The sequence below is a fragment of the Anolis carolinensis genome, chromosome 5 (genome assembly GCF_035594765.1).
Source record: "Anolis carolinensis isolate JA03-04 chromosome 5, rAnoCar3.1.pri, whole genome shotgun sequence".
In the NCBI taxonomy this organism is placed as follows: domain Eukaryota; kingdom Metazoa; phylum Chordata; class Lepidosauria; order Squamata; family Dactyloidae; genus Anolis; species Anolis carolinensis.
Genome location: NC_085845.1, coordinates 191,367,233 through 191,382,056, shown reverse-complemented (window position 1 = coordinate 191,382,056; position 14,824 = coordinate 191,367,233). Strand labels below are relative to the sequence as shown.

Sequence of the window (14,824 nt, the reverse complement as noted above, 5' to 3'; positions counted from 1 at the left end):
ATCCACGTTTCTTTCCCCCTGTCATTGAAACTTCAGAAGTTCCCGCAGCAGAAGATTGGCTGCAGGAACTCACAGCGGTGCAACAACTTTTGCTCCAGCAACTGGAACAAGCCAAGGAGGACTATAAACGTCACGCGGACAAACATCGCCAGCCGGGCCCCGAAATCAAGGTAGGAGATCGGGTTTTTCTGTCCACTCGCTTTTTGCCCTCCCACCGCCCTTGCCGGAAGTTAGATGCCCGTTTCATTGGCCCCTATCCAGTGGTGGCGCAATTAAACCCCGTGACTTTCAAACTCCAACTTCCACGTTCAATGCGCATTCACCCAGTGTTTCACCGCTCCCTGCTCCTTCCGGCGGATGGTGTGCGGCCAGATGTAGACCGGCCGGCCCCCGTCCCTATTTTGGTGGATGGGGAGGACGGGTTCGAGGTTCAGGACATTTTAGATTCTCGCTTTCACCGCCGCCGCCTGCAATATCTCATTGACTGGGTGGGTTTTGGCCCTGAGGAACGCTCTTGGGAAGACGCCTCCACAGTCCATGCTCCTGATCTAACCCGTCGCTTTCATCAAACCTATCCCGCCAAGCCACGACCTCGCGCCTCGGGGAGAGAGTCCCAGTTTGGGAGGGGCCTTGAGGAGGGGGATAGTGTGATGACTCATGGGCCTTGTAGTCCTGCTCATGACATTGTAATGCCTGATGAAGAAGAAAACTTGGGTTTTTTACCTTCCCAGTCAGAACTGGAATCTTCTCAGCCAGATCTTTCCCAGGCAGATCTGGGAACCTTGCACCTGCAAGAAAGTTGTGTCCCAGAAGTATGTCAAACAAACCCTGAGCCTACATCTCCCGTGTTCTCTCGCCATGAGTTTTGTAAACAACAGAGGGGTTTGGAAGCAGCTTCGCGCAGGAGTGCGAGGATAGCAGCTAAGAATGTACCCAATTAAGTCTGCTTTTCGTGAGAATCTTTAAGGAGTCAGACATCTGGTCTCAGAGTTTAGCTTTCGTTTCTGGTTCCCAGAGAACTGCTTCGGCGGGAAAGTTAGACTCTATATAGGTGTTTTACCCGCGTAGTAACTTCGCGGAGTCAATTCGTCAGCCTCCGGAGCGAGTTGTGTCTGGACAGCGCGCTCCGATTCAAGCCTCGTTCCTGCTCAAGCCTTGCCTTGTTTCCAGCCTCCGCTCCTGTTTCCCAGCCTTTGTTTACCTACGGATCTTGCCTTGTTTCCCAGGACTAACCCTTGCCTTGTTTCACGGATTTTACCAAGTTATTCCACGGACCTTGTTCTTGTTCCTCGTTACCTTGTTCCACGTTTCAAGCCTTGTTTCAAGTATCAAGTTATTTCCTAGCCTTGCTCAAGTTCATGGACTAAAGGACCTTGTCATCTCCCCTCACTTTGCTTGACAAAGTGAGTGTTTCGGTTATTGGATTACAACTTTGGACCTTAATATTTCATATTGGACATTGTTTCTTTGGACTAATTTTGACCTTTCCTGAAAGGTCTGCTTCTGGACTAACTTTTACATTTGCTTTTACTAACTTTATATATTTCCTTAATAAAGATATTAGATAGAATCTGGCCTCTGCGTATGGTTATTGGTGCTCTGTAGCCTGGGTCGTGACACCAACATTTTTATTTATTTCTAGAGATAGCACTTGTTTCCAGCAGATGCTATCATAGAGGATTGGTACAGGCAAGCAAGGCAATTCACTGTTGAAACCCATGTACACTTAATAATGAAAGAGTCCAAAGAAGTCAGTCAGTGGGAGTACGAGCTGCTGCTGCTGTATATGGTGCACTACAAGTAAAAGAACAAGATAGTTCCATGCCCTCAGGTTTACAATCTCATTAAGCCATGACACAAATGAAAAAGCAGATAGCAGCATAGAAGGGGATTACGCTCATTGCCTTTTCTTCTCTTCCTCTGAGGCCACAATAGTGACCATTGGGATGGAGGGAGGCCTTTCATCTCCTTTGGGATCTAGGCATGATGGAGCTGTGCTTGTTTCTTCTCTCCATCCAAGGCCAGGGTAATCAGGCTACACAGCAACCTCATGTAAACCCACCTGGAAATAACCCTCAATGAATTCAGAGAGTACTCTTCTGAGTAAACATAGACCAGGCTGTACTTACTCTTTCCTCTACTGTATTGCCTGTGAAAATATCTGCTGAAAAAAATCATCCTGTCTCACCCATTTTTCTAAAAGGCTGAAAACAAATTACTTGCTACTTTCAATGCATCACGTCATATTAATTTCCAATCACATTTTCTTCAAATTTTCATAAACATCATACTAAAATTCATAAAATAAATTACTTCCCAGTGACTGCTTTTAAACAGAAATCATACTGAACTCATCTACTATTATTAGAAATTCAATAAACAATTACAACTAAGATTGAGGATGAAACATCAGCCTTAGAAAAACAATGGAGCAATTTAAAAATTAAGGACTGTTAATTGGCTTCAGAGTTGTCAGCATCCTCCCAATTAATCCAATTTCATTTTAGTCTCATAACATTAAGCAGCTTTAAATTAATTGAATTGACTATAAAAAGGAGAGTTTAACTTTCATATTATTGATGATTATACCAGATATTACAGTATATTGCATTTTACATATTAAAGGTTAAAGAAAAGGATCTTGCATATTATCTTTCAAGCTGCAGTTCTCAAAACTCCGACATAAGTCAATTGAACACAAGTCAAGTTATACACACATGAATGTATGCACATACAAACAGAAAAATTCATCCCCACTAGCATATCAACACACACACACACTTCAAGTCCCTAACTATCTATCAGCAACAGGTAAACAGATTTTGGGAGCCAAAGATCAGAGTTTTCCCTGGTCAGTTTGACAGCAGGGGAACACATATTTCCAAAGGCTAACATACAAACCTGGGGCCAAAAATCATATACCCCAGGGTAAGTCAATGACTCTGAAATTGTGAGCTAGGTCATGCCATATTTGGTGGAGAACAGAGGATCTCTGCCATACTGACCATTTTCTCTCTCTCCATAATTACTGAAAGCGATATTATCTTCAAAGAGGAATCAAGTAAATAAAGGAAAACCAGCGCGGCTGTACAGAGCTACAAAGGAAAAAATCCTTCCTAATTCTAGATTGTCTAAGCTCTTTGCCAAAAGGACAGAAATCTTGGGAGGCAAATGCTGAGCTGTTCTAGAGTTGTAAGAAGTATGCCTATCTCTCGCTCCTTTTGGGGGGGGGGGACAATAACACTTATATATCTTTGAGTGAAAGTGAAGTGAATAATTCGGTAAGTCCCAAGAAGAAAATCTATTCCCAGGTAAAATAAATCTAGAAAAAACTGTTATAATCTGAAACACCTACCATCAACATAAGCACATATTAATAGTTCAATGATCGGACTGAAATTGAATGTTCAAATGTATATTTATATCTATTTTCTATTTTACCTTAACAGTATCTAAGACAATTTGTGAAACTATACTAAGGTTGTTTCACAAATGAAAGTATTTCAAATATTGGGTATTTAAGTCCAGGCACTGCTTGGACACTTTAAAAAGAAACTTTGGCCCAGGCAGAACCAGCATACATGATGAAATAGTTAAGTAAATGATCACAAATATTACTGTAGTGGTGGGAGACCCCAACCAGGACCTGACCTCAGGTACCACATTTAGCAAAGTAACAGGACTTGTCAAGAAGGGTTTATAATTACATAATACCAAAGGATATGTGTTCCCTGGGAAAATGAAAGGTGTTTGCATGTTTTAATTAACAACATTTCACAAGCACAGACAACTGCCAACAAGAAACCAGTGAGATGGCAAACCATGAGGAAATCAACTCTAGTCTCCTATGCCTTGACTAAAACTAGGTGCAAAGTAGATCTCGGCACAGCAAGTTGTTTTTAATTGTCCTTTATTACTCATATTTTATTTATTTATCATGTCAGAAGCGAATTGAGAATACTGTTATAATGTATAGAAAAAACACAAATAGTTAAAAACTTGGCATTATACTAAATTTCCTTTAACCAGTAACTGGCCATTTCGACTGTCTCTGGTGTTGCTGTAATTCCTTTAATTAAACCAGACACACAGACACACACTATTTCTTAATAGTTCACAAGATTACCTTTTACATTAAATGTTCATTAGCTAATAAACCTCTTAAAGAAAAACAATATGGCAGTGTCTAGAATAGATGAAGTGATGATAAGGTTAGACCAATATGCATGATCTATCATGGCCTCTGCCTTTTTATTGACCTCTACGGGCTCTCCAACTATAAACTCTTATCCTTCAAGAGTATGCACCTGTCAGTTTTTATCTATATCCAAATTTCATCCACCACCATAACTGCTTAGGAACAGCTTACTGTTATGCGTCACTAGCATAGGGTCACAGAACAGTCTCAGTGCCAATTACTGTGACAAGTTTCCATACCGGTATCTCATACTTATATCAATGTCATCTTTTTCATGTGTCAACAAACCTTGTAACTGTCAAGTCATCTGGCCATTCCACTCTTTTCTGAAATAAGAAGGGGAACTAACATAGCCAACAGAATTTGAAGCTTATGAATTTATTTGGGACACTTATACGCCAAAAAAGAGCACCCAAAACAGCAATATGATGCAACTCAACCATCAGAAATATAGATTAATTGCTTAAAGTGCTACCGTAGATGGATTTATGTATCCAGTCCACTACTCAACTGACACTGTTCACTGCCCTTGAACACTTACGTTTTCATTGCTATATCAAGATTCCCTGGTGTCCATATACTTGCATAAGAAACCATGACCTGTTCTAAAGAAATGTTTAAAAGTGCTCAAGAAAAGAAGCTTATTGTGTGTATTTATATGTGTGTGTGGAATTTTAAAATACAGATTGATATTTAGTGAGCCCATGTGTATGTATGTGCCTTCAAGCTGCCTATTAACTGATGACAACTCCATTAATTTCATACTTAAGTCTGATTTCTCCAATTCCCTCCTTTCAGATATAACCTACGGTATCTAGCATTTTTTGGTGGTGTCCCATCCAAATGCTAATCTGTTTAATTTTTAAGATCTGACCTTTAGGGTATTTAAGACCTGAGCTTATTGTAAGCATTCCTTTTTTTAAAAGTACATATATTAAAACATTATATACAGATCCTACATAAGGTATTGTCCATACATCTAAAAATAAATAAATAAATAAATAAAACAAAGTTTCACCGTTAGAAACTTGATTTAAGGTAAGCTGTTGTTTTCAAGACATAAAATTCCCATTTGATATTTCAAATAAACAAATCTAAATTTCTAGAATTCACTAATATTCAGTCTAACCCGATCTACTGCCAAACATTTGGCTACAAGGCGTATATATTTATCTAAGGTTTTCAAAATACCACCTAGTAAATAAAACCATTTTAACTTCCCCAAACCTGAGATATTTACTGTTTCAGTTAGAAGTAGTCAAGTTTTAAGTATTCATAAAAGCCTTTTATTTAACTCATACTACTGAATTGCAGATTTTATGATCTTCTACTAATCCAAATTACAAAATTTGAAATCCTTTACTAAGCTCATTAAATACAAAATGATGTCACAGCCTTCAGACAAAGCCTTATTACCCAAACTAAACATACCTCTATTTACCAGTCAAAGTTTTAGACCTCACCTCTTATTCATAATTAACATAAAGCAATGCCAGGAAGAAAACAGATAAGAATATAGATAATAATCACCTCAGTCCTGAATATGCATAATTGTATGCTCTTAAAACAAGTGAAAATAGTAACATGTAATTTGAAACACTTATCCAGCATCTGCCCAAAGATCATTCTTGATGTTTGTTTTCCTAAGACCTCAATTATCCAGCATGTTCAAATGATTCAAAGTCATGAAACTACAATATAAATGTCAGCAACACACTCATTCAGCACACCAAAAGCTTATTAGAGAAATCATTAAGGAGGATTTTCAATAGGCTTGATTTTAAACATGGATGAGCTCAACATATTACTTACATTGAAAGCAAAATCATTAAATATTCTTATTCAACCAGCCTGTTCAATTATACTTAATATTGTAAACAAATTTCCTAATCACATACATATTTTCATCTGGCCCTCAAAAATTCTATGTGCATAAATAGTATTTAACAAATTCAGAGAAATAATACATTGAGAGTACTATTAAAAACATTCCCTCCATCAATGAATATTAATTGAAGAATAATTGTAGAATGAAAGAAACGCAGTATCTTTAATTATATCCTCAATGGGTAGAATACCATATACACAAGTAGTCATACCGTGTTTCCCCGGAAATAAGACAGTGTCTTATATTAACTTTTGCTCCCAAAGATGCTCTAGGTCTTATTTTCAGGGGATGTCTTATTTTTCCATGAAGAAGAGTTCACATTTATTGTTGAACAAAAAAATGCACATTTATTATATACTGTACAGTAGTTGTCATTACAAACCAGCATAACCAGACAAACTGTGAATCCTATCAAGAATTTCTTGTTACTACCATTATTTCCATGTACAACAATCTATGGTACGTACATTTACCAAACCTGCATGCTCTGGTGTTCTGTTTGGCGGGCATGCTTCCAAACACAAACGGTGCTAGGTCTTACTTTCGGGGGAGGCCTTATATTTAGCAGTTCAGTAAAACCTCTACTAGGTCTTATTTTCTGGGGAAGTCTTATTTTAGGGGAAACAGGGTAGCAGTTTGTGAAACATTAAACTACTGTATATGGGAAACAGCAAACTGTGGAATATTTATTTATTTAATATCCTATTAAATGGCAGATCACTCTGGGTATCAAACCATGAAAGGGAAATTCTCTCTTTCTATGCAAGACTGCTATCCATCTATTACACCCACTCCAGGTTCTTAAATCCATTAAGAGACCCAGTGATTGTAGGTCAGTAAGGAGGACACGTAAAGGAAATGTTCACCATGTGTTCAATCTTCCTTTCAAAACCAGCTACTTTTCTGTACATCACCCATTTCTATGCCCTCTTCTCATAGTGGCGAGTTTTCAGAAAAGTCTTACAGATCTTTTTTTTTTTTTGTAGTTGCTGACCAGCAGTTGCACGCCTTTCTCAACACAAATACTACTTGCAAAGAAAGCTACAATATTGAAAACATTCAGTGGCCTAGGTATCATCATCATAAGTGATCCCTTGTGGTCGAGTACGATTGTCTTCCAGAAGTAGAGTCTTGCTGATGTGTTGGGTCTGTAAATGACTGTAGAGACCTATTCTGGATCCGTATGTTCTATTACAATAAAGACATCGATTTCCAGATGGAAGGGTTTGCTTGATATGCCTTCCTCTTGGCACATTTCTCCCTTTCACCTTCTATCAGTGCCTTTTCAAAATGAATCGCACTGTTGCCCTACTTATACTCAGTTCTTGGGTCAGCAAAGGACCCTTCATATGTCTCTTATCTGTCCCACTGGCTAGCAATCTGTTCCAGAGTGTGGGAGATCTAGGTTCCAGTCTCTCCATTTTCTGATTTACCACTCTTAGTAGAAGGACTCTTAGAAACAGTCTGTGTCTGATTGAAGAGTTGTGTGTATGTTCAGTGGATAGGACTCAAACCCAATTGCTTTTCTCTGGTGTCTTAGACCAGGTCTTCTTAAACTTTTTACATTCGAGACCCTTTCCTGCCCGAGAAATTTGGTTGCAACCCTGGGTATAAAGGTATATAAAATAGGCATAAAAATTAAAGTGTTGTCAAAGGCTTTCATGGCCGGGATCACAGGGTTGTTATGTGTTTTCCGGGCTGTATGGCCATGTTCCAGAAGTATTCTCTCCTGACGTTTTGCCCACATCTATAACAGGGATCCTTGGAGGTTGTGAGATAACCTCTGAAGACGCTTGCCATAGATGTGGGCGAAACGTCAGGAGAGAATACTTCTGCAACATGGCCATACAGCCCAGAAAACACACAACAACCCCATATAAATTAAACATTTACTGACAATAAATCAGCATGTCCAAGGTTTGCTAAACAGGGTGATTTTCCCTTTTGTGGAGTAGAACTAAGGCATTTTCTATAGAGTCCACTGTAAACACTGCATGTTGTTGCTAATTTGCGTAAGTGTCTAGGTAGTATTCAGAAACCTCTTCTTCCAAAATTTTGGTAATCCCAGCATTGAGCTACTTGAGGTTGGGACCTGTAGTTTAAAAAAGCAGTAACTTAAGACAATTGGTACATGTCATGGACTGACTCTTTCATTTACTTTGTTTTTAGACTAAGTGGCCCCAGTTGTAGGGACAAAACATAAAAGTATTTAACTTCTCTCCTACTTTATATGAACTTGATACACACATTTCATTGCCACTGAATTAAAGAGATGCCTCATTCTTGAGACTTACAGATACCATTTCATATGTGGAGCTGCACATTTATCAACATAATTGTTTTGTGGTGTCTGTATTCAACTTCAAGAGATTTTAACTCCAATTTGAGGTGAGTTTTTGGTAAAAGGCATAGATCCTTGATCTCCTGACCACAGTTCTGGAAGAGACACTGTGGGGATTATACATGGAAAGAATTATGACCTGGGTTTTCTGACATAATTATGTTCCTATGTTCATTGAATGGGTGACTGTGTTTAACCAGGTTAGCTGTGGAAGGAAGGAAACAAATTACTTTATGGCTAATAGGCTACATGACTGTTGTCATGGACATAATGGGTAATCCTGTGCTTTTTGACATTACAAGTGTGTGAAAAGAAGAGCTCGACCAGTTAATGCAATATAAGCTTCCAGCTTTGCTAGACAATAGGAATGCCCTTGCCATTTAATAAAGGAGCTGATTATTCGGCTGCAGAGACAAAATAAATCTCCAGGTAGCAAGGATTAAAAGGAACTCCTGTCAAAAGATATCATCTCACATCCAGCGATTAGGACATTCTTGCACCTGCCTGTGAAGAATGTGAAACTAAGCAGATGGACTGCCAGCCATATACAGGACAGTACTGAAGTTTTAAATACATACCCAGCAAATATATATATATATTTAATCTAATACATTTCCCAAGATATTGAAATTTTAAAGTCAAAAATTTAAGCCAATGACACAATATTCCAATATGATGACAAAATGCAGAAGAGAAGATGATTGCATGCTTTCAGAGTTTTGACACAATATTTAGACAATTATTTAAACAACAACAGAGCAATTGAATGTTCAAGTACCATCAAAAAAAGTCCTTCAGCTAGCAGATCAGATAACATTTTCTACTTAAGATGCCACAAAAGCTGAAAAAGTGAATGATGAAAATGTGTTCCTTTTATCACAAATAACCCAGATGAAATCTTTTAACAGGTGTATCAGTCACATCAGAATTCATTCCCTTTGTATATTACCTTATTTTTCTCCGATTCCATAACAGCAGATGAATAGGAAAAATTTCATTTTTTAAACAGATATTTATAGTAAAACCTTCTCACCAAAGACTGCAAGATGTGTTCTCAATGTCTAGGGTTTATTTTCCAAGTGCCAGTAATTGATTTAGGAAGTAATCCTTTTAACATACAAATATGTATTTTGACACGACTTGTTTTCTCAAGCAATAGTGAAAATCACATGGCCTGCAAGTCGCAACCTACCCTTTGGCATCTGGTGAGGTCCTAAACCCTCCGTTGTCTAGTGCACACAGCCCAAAAAGTGGCCCCAAATCACTCCCACAACATACTGAAACATGCTGTTTCAGGCAACCTTCACCAGAAAAAGAACCATCCCTTAGAATTGAAACTGACCAGAATAATGTGACATTATTGATTTGCCATCACAACACAGGCCCCATCTTCACTGCCATTTAATCCAGTTTCTGAATCCAGATTATCTGCTTTGAACTGGATTATATGGCAGTGTAGAATCAATTCAAAGCAGATGATCTGGATTCGGAAACTGGATTATACGGCAGTGTAGATCCAGTCACAGTCTTCAACAATTTTGGAAATCATTGATATGGAGAGGTACAGCTCTCGGGGTTCTGGAATGTTCCCAGCACTGCTCTAAAGTAAGTCTAAACACATGTTGATCAAAGAGTAGTCTCGTGCATTTGTATGGAATTGCTATCCATTTCTGTTTGTCCCATTTGTATGGCCCCATCTCTGTTTCTGTCGGCCGCTTACAGAAATGGGCGCCAATACGAACGAACTTTTCCATTCAAGATCTGAAAAAAACAAAGCGGCAGGGCCTGCCAGGACCTATATCCAAGAGGGCCTGGCACTTGGCCGTAGGCATCAAAACGCTCAGCATCAACCGCTCAGTGGGCAGGGCCTACAGCCGAGTGATGGATACTCCTAGGCACAGCAGGCAGGGCCTACAGTCAAGCGCTTGACGCTTGACTGTAGGCCCTCCGAGCCGTTCTTACCAGCGTCGAGTGCTTGGCTGTAGGCCCTGCCTGCTGGGCCTACGAGCGTCGAGCACTTGACTGTAGACCCTGCCTGCCAGGCCTGCGAGCGTCAAGCGCTCAACAGTAGGTCCTGTGAGCCAGGGCCTGCAGCCAAGCGCCGAAAATCAGCCAACCAAATAGCTACTGTTCCCCCCTAACTTGCTAGACAAAGTGAAACTATCTAATAGAATTAATTTTGTTCAAAACAGTTCTGCAAGCATACTTCAAGGTAAACCCAATTAATTTCCACTGGATCTAATGCAGGATTCTACCCTCAAGAGAAAATTAACTGACTATTCAATTATGATACAATTGCAATATTAGTAAGTGACTACACAAATACATTCTATTTGAGATTCATCGAATGTTTTGCAAATAAAGTATTCTAAATAAGTCTTTACACAAATATTGGACATTTACAGTTTCTTACCTCAACTGCCCAACAATAAATCTAACTGCATGCTTCCTATTGCGCTGCACTTTTTTTTAGAATGTCAGCCTACTGCCCTGTTTTATTGACCTTATGTAAACCATCCAGGGAGACTTTTCAGCTGAGGACATGGTAAAATGCTTTAATAAATAAGGTTGCAGAAAACTCCTCTATACAAAACATGATCAGTGGCACAAACAAATCAATGCTGGACAGTTACTTGTATACAAATAACAGAAAGCCTTCCCTATGCATGACTTTTCTAGGCATAACCAGAGAAGTCAGAAATCAATTCTGGTACCTTTTGCATTAAACTATAATTCTCCAAGTCATATTTAATGGACATTTTTCCAGCACCAGAGTGTTAAACCAACAGCCACAGTGACTCTTGTGCTAAACTTCTCATTCTTAACATTTCGCTCCAAAATCTATCTGCAGAATTACAATCCCATATACTCAGAACTACAGGTAGAACTGGGCAAAGGACACATTCACTACATGTGGGGAAGAGTGGTGGAAATGCTGAGAAATCAAAATTCAAAATTGTAAAGGTGAAACAGTCTGAAGATGAAGGATGTAAGCAATCATTCCATGATGTTTAAGTCTTCACTAACCCAAAGATAGCTCACTTTAAGAGCAGATTCCACCAAGACAGTCTAAACAATTGTGTAAAACTCACATCATTTGGAAGTGTAGCATAAGCTAAAACAACACCAAATTGAATCAAAGGAACATTCAAAGTCCCTCAAACATCAATTGCTTTGGCATTCAAATATGGTAAGCAAAAGACATTTTACAGCAACAAAGGTACACTCAGAGCAAAAAAAAATGAGTAAAGGAAAAACAGTCACTAGCTCTAAATTGCTTTAGCTTTAGCTTCATTTAGATTTTCTTGAAAAACTCTCTAACATAGCTACAGTGTTCCCTCACTACTTTGCGATTCACTTTTTGTGGATTCGCTGCTTTGCTCTTTTTCAATAAATTCTAAAAGACTATTATAAATCATAAAAAAATACAATTTACAGCCTAAGGAAGGGAGGAAGGAGAAGCCAAAGGGAGAGAAAAGGAGCCCAAGCAACAATGGGAGAAGGAGGCGATTTATCAACACACGATTGGTTGATAAAGACTTAAAATAGTGTATAACTACTAACATAATGTATAAATATTAAAATAAATATAGCGTCCCTACTTCGCGGATTTTTACTTATTGCGAGTGGTCCTGGAACCTAACCCCCGCGATAAGTGAGGGAACACTGTACTGAGATAGCCCTTATACAAAACTGCCTTTCCCTGTGCAAAAACAGCAAACTTGATTCTAGCCTAATGCTTTTAACAACATAGAGTACAGTACTCTATTTGTTTAACCCAGCATGATGTAATGGTTTGAGTAAATGAGAGTTAAAATCCCCACTCAGCCAAAGAAAGCCATTGGGTGACCTTGGGCAACTCAGGCTCTCTCAGCCTCAGAGAATAGAAACCCCCTTCTGGACAAATTTTGATATAAGGAAACTCTGTGATAAGATTGCCTTAGGATCACCATAAGTCATAAAACTACTAATTTGCTGAAGAATAACATGAACACAAGCATGAAGTACATACCAAGTATGTACTTCTTGGGCATTACTCATACATCTGCAGCCTGAGATTCACCTAAGGATACTATTTTCATTTACAACTCTGAACGGATCTGAAGTATATATAAAAGAATGTCCGTGCATCTGTATCTGTCATAATTCCAGATCATGGGTTTTAGAAATTTGGTACAGTGAAACCAGAAAGCCTTCAGGCTTTGCTCAAATGCTTGGCTAGTTCATCTTGGCTAGTTCATCTGACAAAACACATTAGGAGTTGTGGACTTCCGATTCGGTACCCAAATCTCTTAGAAGAACTAGACCCAAAAATAGTTGCTCAATGAGTACTGGATATAGAAGCTCAAAAAGACATTGCTACCCTCAGTAAAGCTGTCTCATTAAAATGGCTAAGTCGCTTTAAACATACTTTCCAAACAGCCCAATATCTAAAGACAGAAATGCTTAAACACCTCAGGAGGGTATTTACCAGAGCTCGATTTGAGCAGTTGGATACAATTGTTAAATATGGAAGATTTAATCAAGTCCCATACAACGAACGATTTTGTATTTGTGGAGCATCAGAGGTGGAGGATATCGCACATGTACTGTTCAGCTGGGCCATACATTATTCACAAAACATACTGGGACCCACATATTAAAACTACATCTTTGTTGGCCAGCCAGAATCCTAAAATAACACACAAAAGAGCCCTTTTCCTATTCAAAGCAACACAGCTGAGAACTGCTTATTTGGAATCAATTGGGGTAAACTGTAAAGGTGATGCAGATATTTGACCTGGATGGGATCTAGCCTGTTTATTTTAACTTCTTTTGTACCGCGGGTTGTATGTGTATGTATGTCTATGTGTTAAATGTTTTGATACGGCCGATAGGCTAATCAATAAAACGTACTACATTGCTTGCAGCTGACTTGGGGCAGGGTCCCAGAGGATATTTAAGGTTCTAGTTCCTCTCATTTGTGGCACTTTTCATTGACAGGAAAATGGTTTTTACTATGCATCTCAGCTGCCTGGTGGTCTTAACAACAATTATGTATGGGGTCAGGTGTGTATATATTATATGTTTACTGCATATCAGTATCTCTGTGTATCAAAGAGAGAATGAGAATACTTGCTGCCTGATATGTGAAGAGGGAAGAGGAAAACCTGAATGAGCAATGGGGCTGGTAGAAAAATAGAAAAAAGGTCAAAAGACAACATCCTAAGGTCAAAAGAGTCAAAAGAATCCTGGGACGTGTAGTTTGGTTAGGGACTTACAAAATAGCAAGGTACTCTAAGAAAAGAACTGGGAAGTAAGAGCAACTTAATTATATCATGAAGATTGTACTTCTGCTACCTTGGAAATTCTAATTTGGAGAATGGATTGCGATTCTTCTTGCCAAGAATTCTATGTACCTCGCTGAACTATAATTCATTGGGGAAAGCATCACAATCAATGCACATGAAACTGATATTGTGCATGACCATTATGTAATTGTCTCTAACTTCCAATGAAATTGAGATGGGCAACAGCCATAGCGTGTTATGTTGAACCTATTACCTTCCAGTGTGGTCAATCAATGGGTGAATCTGGGTACATGGAAATATAATCCAGATGCAGTGCAGAGACTCGCTGATCTCTGTGCTGCACGTGTGCAATGTGTGTGCTCACACTAAATAGCACTAGTATTAAAAGGTTAACATAATACTATAATTGCTAGAGCAGCTGCCTTACCATGTGAGCTAATCTTTTAGGATATGATCAGGTCCATAACTACCTAGGAGTATGAACCACTAAAGTCAATGGTACTTACTTCTGAGTAGATACATATAACATTGCACTGTTAAATGACTTTAAACAAAGAAAGTACAGTACTTCCGCAAAGGGGAAATATTCTGGAGAAGACTATGAAATTCTGTCACTGATTTCATATAGTATTGCTACTATTAACTCTTATTTTGCAGCACTTGGACATATTCGTATTGAACTTAATACTAGGGATTTAGGGAGTTGCAGTCCAGAACATCAATCTAAATGTTAGGCTAGGGACAACCTTCAAAACACTAAACTATGTCAATAATGAATCAAGTGATCACGAAGACTGCCCCTATTTTGGATGGGAGAGCAAGAAACTGAGCACATTGGCAGGTTCCAGGTCTACACCTGTTAATTTTCCTGCAATTAAAAGACACAGGGGCTTTAGAAGAAAAGGATATAGGACGCAGGTTGAGTACACTCACTTTACTGCAAAGTAACTAAGAAAATGTAAACTTCTTTTTTATCTATAAATGATCTCAGAAAACAGTGAGGTGTGTGCAGGTCAAACCGCCTGTGACTCACCACATGATCTCCATAGTAAGAGAGACACTGGTAGAGAGAAAGAGATCAGCTCAGAGAAAAACTTTGGGTGTGG

General features: G+C 38.8%; 1 protein-coding gene across 19 annotated transcripts in view; it reads right to left on the bottom strand.

Annotated features, from left to right (window-relative positions):
• The window catches only part of plekha5 (pleckstrin homology domain containing A5), a 203,891-nt gene that overhangs the window by 178,594 nt on the left and 10,473 nt on the right, over window positions 1–14,824 (bottom strand). The window lies entirely within an intron of this gene.